The sequence below is a fragment of the Epinephelus moara genome, chromosome 9 (assembly GCF_006386435.1).
Source record: "Epinephelus moara isolate mb chromosome 9, YSFRI_EMoa_1.0, whole genome shotgun sequence".
Lineage (NCBI taxonomy): Eukaryota > Metazoa > Chordata > Actinopteri > Perciformes > Serranidae > Epinephelus > Epinephelus moara.
In genome coordinates, this window is record NC_065514.1 from 17013730 (window position 1) to 17026219 (window position 12490).

Sequence of the window (12490 nt, forward strand, 5' to 3'; positions counted from 1 at the left end):
GCGCTAAAGAAATAACCAGCGCCATTGGAGTTGAGTAAAACTGTTTAAGCTGCACTTTAGATATAAGCATGTTTTGTTTACTGCACTTTAACAAAGTGGGAAAGCTAAGTAAGTTCCTAGTAAAACTGAATCTGAGCAGGCTTTAAAGCTGACCAGCTGCACTATACTTTTTATTTTAATTGAGTAAAACTGTTAAAGCAGAAATGTATATTTAGATTTTTCATTCAAAATATGTGTTAAAAAAACAGCAGGATTTTTATTTTCACAGCAGGATTTTATATATATTTGTTTCATTCAAAAATTGTGTAAAAAGAGTTAACTGCTGTGGTGGTATGTTTTAATAAGGTTACCAATAAGTAAAAGATATTTAATAGTTGTCTATTTTTTTCATTACTGTACCGAAAAAAACCGAACCGTGAGTTGTGTACCGAGGTACGTACCGAACCGAGATTTTTGTGTACCGTTACACCCCTAGTAGATGCACGTTTCCTTGTGCGCTGTGAAACGGTTGATAGGTGTGGTTTGATAGAGGGAACGTAGTTCCTACATGAAACTGCTCACAACAAGGTCAGTGGATTATCTTGAGTAACCGGGTCATGATTTCTGGGAGGAGACATTGCTGTTGAGTTTTTCAAATGTATTGTTTGCTGCGTGCCGTCTAGCTCCATTATATTCAAGAGAAGGCAGACATCTCTATGGCCGATATCTCCAACACTCAGCAGCTCGCACCAAAACAATGTAAACTGACAATAGCAATAAGGGTAAGAGGAAAAACATGTATTTTTGATTTTGGGTTGAACTGTCCCTTTAAAACTAACAATCTGCCTTACACAAACCTGCTGCACCAACCCTTACACTACTGCAAACCTTTCCTATTACTAAAGTCTTAATACAAGAGGAGATGCTCCGCAGCATGCTGAAAAGGGCAATTTGTGTTTTAAGAAGACAAAAATCTTTAAGAGTGGTGATGTTGACTGCCATGTTAACCTGTACACTTGAGACCTAAAAACTGAGACTTGAATCAGACTGAAAAGGGGGATTCCACTCATTTTACACATCAAGTCTTTTTACAGGTCCTGAGGAGCACTGCTGTATATGTTAAAAATGATTTATGAAGTAAGATGGTTTTTCTTGTTTTATTCTGTTTAATGTGTTACACTTTTCACAGCATGCCCTTCGTCTTAACTTGCACTACTTAGAATCTCTTTTTATTTTCTACCTGTGTAATTTACAATACATATTTAATTTAAATCCTTGTACTTCTGACAAAAAAAATTTAAAGGAGCTGTGCAAAGTCTGATAAATGGCCTATGGCAGTGGTTCCCAACTGGGGGGTCACAGCCCAAAAGTGAATGGACCACGAAAGACAAAAAAACAGACTTTATTTTAAAGCACCAGCACAGAGCCCTTATTTTGAAGTGCCATTTCCTGCTGCAGAGTGAGTTACTAATAGACAGCTACTTGACAGAGACAGCAAACTAGCTTGAAGACATGGCCAAATGCAAATATGATGCTGAATATATTAAACTGTTTGGACCTTGAACTAATGACTAAGGAGAAATCTGGACCCTGTGACTGGACCAGTTGGGAACCACAGGCCTAAAGGGATGTCACATGAGGCAACATCAGTTGGGGCTGAGTATTAGTCTGAAGGTTAAAGAAATCTAAAGGTTAGAACGAGGAGTTTACCAGACCTCTGTAGCCCCCTCATCTCTGCTTGTGGCGAGCAGCTAAAGGCTACTGGTGTTGCTTAACATGTAACATGCCTGTAACATGACACTTTATCTAAAAGCCACTATACATTTGTGTTGTATTACACCTTTCGCATGATGTTAAGGTCCAGAATTTAGATGTGCTGAGGCTGATTTGTGTCTTACTTCCCCCACAGTCTATAGGACAATAACTCTTTTGTTACCAGATTATATAACTTAAAAACAAGACATATGCTGTTTCTCATTAGCTTGAATGTAGCAGCCTTTAAAAAAAGCCTGTCTCTTTCTGTTTTTTTTTTCTCCTTGTTTTGTCTCCTCCATCTCTGCTTTCTCCACCCACATCGCCCTGTGTAATTTTCTCTAAATAGTCTCTTTGTCTTCATAATCAATACACAATGAGAAAGTGACAAACCTTTCTTTGCTGTATTAGGGAGCGGGTCAGTTTTTCTCAGATGGGTACATTTCTCTCTCAAATATCCTGACAAACAGACAATCGATGGGAGATGCAGGGAGGCGAGGATTTGTAATGAGAGTGCCTCTCACGGCGCACTGAGACTGTGTCTGATTACTATTGGCAGACCATAACACGATGAAAAAAGAGCCTCTCTATGAATCCGATGACACTTCACCTCGCGAGTTGCATCACTTTCCCTTCTAAAGTTTTCTTTGAAAACAAACACATGGGAAACGGGGGATATTTCCAGAAGAGGCGGCGAAAACTGGGCCTGAAAAATCTCCAAATCTGATGAATGGTTTTATCAGAGCAGCACCGCTGAAGTGAACGCGGGATGAACCAGCGCAGATGGGAGCGCTGGAGAAATGTATTGCGATATACAGTATGTCGTTGAATAAGTGGGCAGATAGAATCGGGGGTGATGAAGGAGGATAAAGAGTTAAGACATGGGTCTTCCTAAATTTTCTGCTTTGTCTACTCAGCAGTAAGATATGTAGAGTTTGCCTTAGAGATATATTACTCAGTGGTCTTCTCCACCAAAGAATGGGCATGATGAGGAGGAAACTATTCCAGATTTATGGTATCAATTCCTGAACTAAATTTAGATTAATTTTCATAATTTAATCCATAACTGCAGATAATTAAATCTCACTTCTGTGGGGAGAGGAAGGAAAATTGTGCCTTGGGGTGATAAATGAAAAATGGCAAAATGGAGTCCTTTGATAATCCAAGAGTTTTGTTTCTTCAGGTAAAACTCAGCACTGAAACACTGACAAGATTTCTGAGTTCTACCACAATACTCAAAATTGTCTTCTGACATTATGAAGTTATCTGGAGCTGGCCACATGTTTTTTTTTTACTTCTTACTTTTCCAGATAACTAAAACTACCCCAGCACTACAGTAAAGATGATTCAGGACTCAAAGGTTGTCCTTTGCTGAGAAAGCAGGGACAGGATTTATCAAAATGTAAAAAGGTTATCAAGCATACTGTACGTCAGGCTGTTCTCATGCACTGTTGGTATGTTTTCCTGTGAAAAGTTATACACCAAAATTTGTACATATTGCATGTAATTATGGGCCAGTAATTCGTGCGTAACCCATGTACTTGGAAAGGCTGCAATCACATGACCAATGTGCTGAGTAAAGAAGGAAGCGGTCCTATAAGGAGGCAGGTTGGGGGTGGTGGAGCGGTCACAAAACACAGGACTTTCCACCAGAGATTCAAGTTTGGAACCATGTGAACTTTGAGCAACCTTTGAGTCATTTTAAGGTACAGATCACCATGTTTCTTTTTCTAAACCAAACCACAATAACTTTAACATTAAGTACATAACTTTACGTTAAATACTCGTTAATGCCGAGTTAAGCATGTAAATTAGTGTATGCTCAGTTTTCTGTCATACATTTGTTTCATAAATGAGGGCCAATGAGTCCAGTAGTTCAAAAAGATTTGTGTACAAAATAGTTTTGGAGTTAATGTTTGTATTCTTTATATTTCACCTTTTTCTTTATGTGAATATTTTGTTACGTCTTTAATATATATTCAGTAACTTTAAATTATAACAAGAAATATATACCATCATGTCACTTGTAAAGAACATAAAATGCAAGTATTTAATTATGAACACACAAAAGAATACTGGTGAACGAAGGAGACACTGAAAGAAAGAAAAAAATGAATGGAAAGATAAAAAGCTGGAGTTAATAAAATAATACTTAAAGGGGACCTATTATACTCATTTTTAAGTTCATACTCGTATTTCCAACACATTCTCACTCAGACTTCGTCTCATATCAAAGCTTTTTTCGTGGAATTTTCATGTCTACACATGACATGCAACATAGCCTGGGTATGTCTGTTGTGAACATTCAGGGACAATGTGTCAACTTCAGCCTGTTACACACATAGTGTCTTTCCAAAATACACTTATGTTTCCACAGGAAATGTACAGTTTTCAATGCTGAAATGCTCCCGAAAAAGCCCAGTATGCTCTGATTGGTCAGCATTTCTAGGTCTTCCACATCTTGGCATCTCTGCCCCATCACTGCAGCCGGGGAATGACTGTATCAGAGTATAGCAGCACTTCCTAGTGTAAAAAAAAAAATCCCAGATAACACATATCTAAACCAAAATCTTTGGTTGAATATGATCCGAAATCAGGGAGAAATAAATAACATCAGCAATCAAGATTACATGTTTCCCTGACTTTAGAGTGTTGCTATATGTAGCAGTGTAGGCTATGTAATGTAAAAACTTGCAGGGGCATGCCTGGAGAAGATGATCATGGATAGAAATCTGTCATGAGCTGACGTTAGCTTGTCTCTTAAGTAGAAAAAACTACTAGAAACAGTATTCAAAATGGTCTGATGGCTGAGATTTATGCTCACGGGGATTACTTTCAGACACGTTTACCTCATTATTTCCAACCACGTTTGATCCAAACAACTGACACTGTAACATTATACAGAAAATAAGAGGTCCCCTTTAAGTGATATTTGTATTTAGGTTTATATGGGAGGAAAGCAAACATTTTTGTAGTGACGTCTCACCTTTAGAACCTGTTCCAGGTTCTCTACTTTGCTTTGGAGTTGGCTCCTCTGCTGCTGGGCCACGTCTCTCTCCTGGCTCACTACAGCAAAGGTCTGTCTCAGCTGGTCATAGTCTGATCGCACCTACGTGAACAGAAAGAGTCCAGAACAAGGAAAAGATAAAAAGAGCAAGAGGAGGTTAAGAGGATTATAAACAACATGGATATAAAAGGCCGTAAAAAAGTCAGCGGAGACACAGACAAACAGAAAAACACAACAAAGTGAGGGGAAACACTTTTATTTCCTCTCTGTTTTTTTTACATGAAGAGCTTCAAAATGTAGCCATTATTCTGTTTTTTAGAGAGAAAAACAAGCATGCAATTTTTATGAGGTTTGTTCTTGCAGTAGACCTACTTTTTACATTTATGAATAGAGGCTGTTCTTTTTTTTTTTTGCTTGAGGGTTGATGGGGAGTTCACAGTCTGAAGAGAAATTAATCAGCACATTTCAATTTAGCCTTGATGAGACAGAGCTGCTGACTTGAGCATTCTGCCTCTCGTTCCCTCATCAGTCAGGGGCCTTTAGCTAAGCTGGTTCCTCTAAAGGTTGTCTCACAGGATCGAGCAGAGCCGTCCCTCGGCCGTACACCAATCATCTCATTAACTAGCACAAGAGAGGGCCGTACAATAGACAAGCTCGCTTACTCAAAGTGCTCAAAACTAGACTGTTGCAAAGGAAATGAGTTCATTCATATTGTAGAGTTTATGGGTGGAGCTCTGGTACCATCTGTGCTGTATCACGTCGGACAATAATCATTTATCTCGATACCCAAAGATGCTTTATATGATAAATTAAATTAGGTAGGTAAAAAAAACTCATACTAAAACACAAAATAAGACATTAAATCAAACATTAAAATTAGCTGTCTGGTAATAAAACCATGTGTTAGTATGCTCAGCAATAATTGTAATAGCTTGAAAGTAATATGGCAGACAGCCCTAGGGCGTACTCCGGACTAAGAGCAATGGTTAAAAATTCTGTCTGACAGTCATTAGTCTCTATATACAGACTCTACATTCAGTGAATGTAGAGTCTGTAGGCAAACCCCGGAGATTTTGCCTCCGAAAGAAGAGCGGAAGAGCCCTGGTTTCTGATTGTAGGCTGTTTGTAGTCCACGTGATATTGACCAATCATGTTTGAGCCGGCTGCAGTTGTTGCCAGGTTAAACGCTCTGTGCGGTGAACTAACGAGGTGGAACATAATTGGCGTCACTGCAAACTCTGAATCCATCGCAATGGTTCAGCATATTTACTTATATATAAACAGAAGTCGGAAATGGAAATTCGCCTCCTCCGCCCAAATCAAACCGGAATGCCAAAAAATTAGGGGTCTGTCCCCAGAGGCTGTATCACCATCTGCCGGAAGTCAGACGCCGAATACAGCCAATGCGTTCCGACTGGACAGTCGTTAATATGTCAGGGAATCCAAGAGCACATTCACACAGTGTAAAATAATACACAGACACTACTGGACACCAGCCAGGCTGCTTAGGATGGGTTCATGATTCATGTTGGAAATGCCAGGAAGACACTGTATTTGGGACTGTCCACTCATTCGGCACATGAGTAAATGGCTAGGTAAGACGTTGCCAGTGTCTCTGAGACTGTGTTTATTAGGGTCAGACCAAAAGTGCATAATGTGTAAAAGGAACAATACTCATATTGGAAGTCATCGAAACCCCAGAAGTAAAAGAATGGGTTGCCTATATGACAAAAACTGCCTCTTACGAATCCATGCTCACTACGATCACTAACCGTGCTCAAGGTCTAATCTGGGGGGATTTTTTTGGAATTATTTCGCATTGTCTGGAAGTGTGATTTTTGTTTCATTTTGCCCTGCCTAATTTTTGTATTTATTCATTTTTTAAAATTATTATCACTATTAATTTTAATGTGTTTATTTATTCAGATTTAATTTTGTTATTTTGATTGTTTTTGGTGGACTGGGACTGGTGCCGTACCCTCTCTTGTACGAATCTCTATTACCCTGTTTGCATTGTATTTTTATTTTTGTTTGTCAAAATTGAATGTCTCATTTGATGTGTAGAACTGGCATGTACCACCCTAACAAAAATCAACAGAAATTTGAATTATAAAAAATAAATGTTAGTATTTTAGTGTCTTCCTTAAATAAATATTCTGTCCTTAGCAGTACTATTTAATCAGTAATGTTCAAATTTCTTCAAAACTGAAATTACTGGAAAGGTGAAGACGCAGCACCCTAACTCACCATTAATGAATCTGTAAAGTTGTGGACACAATAACATGTACACTGAGTCCAGGGACGGACTGGCCATCAGGAAGTTCAGTTCAGTCAGACTGAGCCAAACTAATACTTCCGATATTAAAGGGGAGAGGGGTACGAGTGGCCCCTCCCAATTATGCCTGATCTTCTTTTTGTTGAAATCTGATTGACTCAGGAAATTTCATCTTGGAGAGTTTCCATCTGTCTGAAGTTTCTGTGGTAAAAGCACTTAGCAAAGTGGCGAAGAGAAAAAGAAATGTGTGGTGCAAAAAAAATTACAAGCTAAAAAGCAAAAATTGTTAGTGCAAGATGCAGCTAAGTGCAACAAACTGACTCATCTTTTCTGTGTCTGTGGTGGAAAGGCCAAGCTCACTGTGGTCACTGTTAGCCAGGCTACTGATGACTGCTGGACTGCTCTGACGCTCTCTGGTGATGTTCGGCAGGACAGTCATTGGTTTTGTGGTTTTAAGAGGGTATAGGCCTGTATACCTTGAGGGTTTCTGTCTCCAAATGTTTGCTTTGATTCTGATAAGCTGCTTGTTTTTATTTCTTGGAGTCCAGTACAAGCCCGATTTCCTTCTGAAACTGTAAAAAATAAAGTTAATTCTCTTGAACTTTGACAAGTAGTAGAGAGTTCAATTTATATTCGTGATTACTTTCTCTAATATAACTACTTTCTTTTTTCTCACTCTCATGTTCCATCTTTCTCTTTTCCCCTCTTTCATTCCACCACCAAATGCCGCCTGCGTCTCTGCCAAGATTGCCCTTACGCGCCAGTCGCGCTAATTCCTACTGTATATCTGTTGGGACTGCAGAAACTTTTGCCCCTACTTCCTTTCCATCTCCGTGCCCACCTTGTCGGCGCACAGATGGCATCTTTTTGTGTGGCACGGTGGAGCAAAAAGCTCCGAAGCTGAGTCCCTGGACACGTGTCAAATCTGCCCCCTCTGTGAAAGTCACTATTAGCGCCAGAGTAGCTAATCGCCTACCATCACAGACTGTCTCCGTCTGGGTCTGTGTGCGTGTTTATGGGTGCATGTGTGAAGTGGGAGAGACGCTGGCGGACTGTGCCAGTACAGACATAATGAAGGGAAAGGAAACGTAGCGCTGATGTGTGCGTATAAGACATGACATTAATGGTACATGTATACATCCTGTGCATGAAGAAGCAACATAAAGAATATAAAGAGGCAACACTTAATGACACACAGTATATAATGATGATAACAAGGCTGCAGGTGTATCGATCTGCAGAGATGGATCGCAGACACAAACCTATGACTGATGTTACAGCCATTTACAAGACGTGAGCATGTGATGTGTGGCCCCTGGTGCAACATGCAATAGATTTTACCATTGATCATGGCCTGGTTGACCATTGATCATCATTGTGTGTGTGTCCTTGCTTGAACACTGCACGGGTGAACGCCATACCTGGTCATACTTGGACGTCTTCAGGTGTTGGTTGATCAGCTCAAGGTTCAGACGATTTTTCTCCTGCAAGGCAGCATGGAGCTTTGCTTTCTAAAGAAACAAACAAAGGAAAGTGCGTGTTGTTACTTTATGAGTCACCATCTTCCTCATTGCAAAGACTTCCATGTCTGACTGCATCACGTATGCAAACCACACAGCGCAACTCCATCTTAAAACTATTATATAAGCGACAGATGAAAGACTCAGGTTAGTGCCGATCCCTCCCTCCGTCTGTACGCATGTGTGTGTGGGGCTAAGCTTTTCTCTAAGATGCTGTCTGGAGGACAAAACCCACAGCTGCATACTGTCACCCTCCATTTGGTATGTGGCATTAGGAACAGAGGGGGAGAGCTGAAAAAAAGAGAGGGGCACAGGAAGAAAGAGACTCGGAGAGCGAGGGATGGAGGGTTGGAGGAAGGAAGCTGGGGCGGCTGGATGGTGGTAAGGGGGAATAGGAAGTGGGGAAAGGTTTGAGGGAGAAACATTCAGGAACAAGAAACAAACTGAGGAGATGAAAGGACAGAATGAGAGACTGCTGAGTGTGTCAGTCGAATGCTAAATAAGCAAATGAGTGCATAATGTCAGTAAAAACCTTGCGAGCTCAAGATGAGATTAAGTTGCATGCCGCGTAAAAGGATTTAAAAGAGGTGTGCAGTTCCTGTCTGCACTCTCCGTTGCCCAGATTCACATTCAGAAGTTGTCATGCCGCTGGTGCTGCAGGTACTCAAGCATTACATAATTACGCCAGACTCAAACTAGGGCAACGCTCTCCTCCTATCACAGCTCGGAGCATTCAAGAGTGATTTCACTGCGACTGGTCATATCCTGGCACATAATACCACTTCATGCTAGTGCACTGAGCTCACACTGTTGACTGTCACTCGCAGCGTCCCGACTATAATATGTGGATAAGTCATTTATAATAGCAGTTGGGCCTTTTCTTGTGCTCGGCTTTGTCTTTAAACAAAAATCAACAGGAGCCCGGAACAGCTTTTATTTTCATGCTACGTCTGGCAGGATAAAATGGTGGCTTCAAGACTAGTAGGGTTTTGTTTCAACATGTTTTAATGATCTAAATATATTTCTCCTAAATAAGGAATACGTAGATTTACAGTCTTCAAAAGAAGATTTAATCCAGCTGCCTTCTAAATATGTGCAGTAAGGGACTGTTCATTATTTATCAGAAGATGGGTGGCTGCGATGTGGCTTTTTTTTTCTTATCTTAACCCTCCCTGAAGCTACAAATATTTTTCCTTGAGCCTCCCTGAGTGACTGACTGAAATGCATGACCCTCCAACCACCATAAGTAGGCCCTAACCATATTTTTTAAATATCTATTCACACCAAATGTAGGTATTGGAGTTGTAAAGTCACTCCCCTCATTCTTTCATGCGGCCTTTATGATGACAGTGGGTTTCAGGGTTGAGCTGGCATTTAAAATACATACAACAATAACGTTCTATGGCCTTCCCCTTCGCCAAAATAAAAAACATATGTCTTTCCCCTGTGCTTAAGCAATTATTTGACATGCCGCCCCTGTTTTGCACCACCTCCCTCACCCTCATAAAGAACAAACAGTCCCTAAACTGGTGAAAAACACAGTCTGACTGGCAAAAGATGAACTCCAGCTCAATGAAACACAGCTGTCTTGTGTCGTTTTAACTCTACACAGATGAGCTGCACCTTGTTAACACTGCGATACAGCACACATACATGCAATATGCTCTCTGGAGCCTGATTACTATGATATACTCAAGCAAAAGAGGAGTTCAAAAACTGTGCACCAGCTCCTGCACAAGACGAGATTGCGCAGCTCCGAGTTTTATGATCAAATTTATCAGTACAAATCGAGGAACTCAATAAACCCGAGCCACGAGGGGAGGAGAGAAAAACAGGCAAAGTGAGGGGCCAGCCAGGTTCATCTATCTCTTTGTGTGCAGGCAGAGAGACAGCCAGGGCTGTCGGAGGAAGACACAATCAAACCGAGACACAGATAGAGAACAGACAAGGACAGGAAGACACAGAGACTGGTGAGTGAGTTCACTGGCTGCTCTTATTGTGTAACGCTGTCGCTGCATCACATCACTGCAGACTACAGCGCAGCCAGTGTGCTGAGCCACACCTAGCTACAATCGCAGGCACAAATGATCTTGTTCTCCTGCCTTCGACTGGTAATTATGGAGACGCGGCACATCATGAGGTGCCAGCTGCAGTCGTCCTCTGTGCTGTGACACCCCAGGACATGGCCTTGTATTTGACACCATAAGGAGGTGTGGAGGGTGGGAAGGGATGTAAAGATAACTAGAAAGAAATGGTGGACAGGCTGAGGGTAAGACAGGTCGAGCAAGAAAAAAAAAAGTTTAGGGTTTGATGGATGTGCCGGAGGAAGACAAAAGAGCGAAAGAAACAAAAAAAGAAAACAACGACTGACCTTTTAAAGGCTTCTTTTTCTGGGCCTCGGGAATAATGTCTGCTTCTCCACTTCCTCCCACTTCCAGTGAATCACACATTCACAGCTCTGCTTAACACTTCATATCAACTTGTAAACACACTGCTATACTGCAAAGCCAAGGGGACACACACACACACACGTCTGTGCCAATTTAAACCCTCAATATGCACAGATAAACAGAGAAATCTGCTTTGAATATATAAAGAATATGATAATTAGACCTTCTCTGAAGGAAACACAACCTAACAGGGGGATTAACAACACTCCGAGGACATCTGTGCAGATCCATGTTTGAGTGAAAAGTGTGGCATGCGTGTGTGTATGTGTGAATGTGTGCACGGTGGGAAAACTGAGATCCATATGTGCGTGCAGAAAGAATGGACAGGCTAGGGGGAGAGACCTCAACACCACTAATGACTAATTCACTCCGACAACTTCTTTCTTCCTTCCTCTTCTGTCTTTTCTCTTCAACTATCTCTGTCTTACTTACACACACACACACACACACACACACACACACACACACACACACACACTGATGCACTTTCCATCACCACCATGATTATCATTCTCTCCCCAAAGCCACTAATTTAGCTGCTGGCCCTGAATCTGCTCTGCTCACTGTGGCCTCCAGCTGAGCTTCTCAAGTCCCACAATCTACTGAGCATTCACACAAGCGACTTCTGTGTCTCAATTTCAGTAAGCGTCTGCATCACGAGTATGAGTTTATGTAATATATATAATAAAAATATATTTTCTGTAGGAGCGCAAATCAGTAGCCTTACAAAAGTAGCTCTTTCCACTACTGTTAACCAAAAGAAATCTTGGTAACTTTCCTACAACTAGCCAGAGGAGCTTTAAAGCAATAGCTTAGGCTTTCTTGTCGAGCGTTAGATAACAAGATTGGTACCACTCTCATACCACAAAGAACAAAGCTACAGTATGGCCAGGAGATGCCTACCTTAGCTTAGCTTAACATAAAGACTGAAAACAGACAGAAAAAGCTAATCTGTTAGCCTGGGATAGCCCAGCTCAATCCCACCATTCTAGCTGTTTACTCAACAAAAAAGTGTTGTTTTTACACTTTGTTTGCTTGTTTTGTACAAAATAAACAAACAAGACATAATATGTTAATGTGTTGTGGGTTTAGATGTGCTAATAGGTTGATTTTATGACTGTTAAACAGGCTAGCTGCTGTACCCTCTGCTCCCTAGCTAAACTAAGCTAACTGTAGCTTCATAGAGAAGGGGCCAGGCTGTCTGAAAAGCCGCTCAGCCTTGCAGCAAATGTTTCCCAATGGCCACTTGCAGATATGCAGCGAATACAATCCCTTGCAGCCCAAAAAGAATTTTCCCCATAGGCCACCATTGCAAAAGACATGCCTTTGAAACTGTTGACGGGACACCTCGAACTGCAAACAAGCTCAATTATGAATCTTTCTATTATGATTTTTTTGAGCCATGGTGGTTTTATATCCGAAAAACTTTTCTTACACTGAGAAAAACGATTTAAAATCTCACAATGTACAGTTTATGAGCCGAACAGGAACTCACGGATGGGGCCAG

The 12490-nt window shown here is 41.0% G+C and overlaps 1 protein-coding gene across 1 annotated transcript in view; it reads right to left on the minus strand.

Annotated features, from left to right (window-relative positions):
* The window catches only part of rimbp2a (RIMS binding protein 2a), a 67138-nt gene that overhangs the window by 38800 nt on the left and 15848 nt on the right, over window positions 1-12490 (minus strand). The window contains exons 2-3 of the mRNA XM_050053563.1: window positions 8435-8524; window positions 4718-4840 (exon numbers count right to left, since the gene is read on the minus strand). The gene's annotated coding sequence lies outside the window, so the exon portion shown is untranslated. The remainder of the gene's footprint in view (window positions 1-4717; window positions 4841-8434; window positions 8525-12490) is intronic.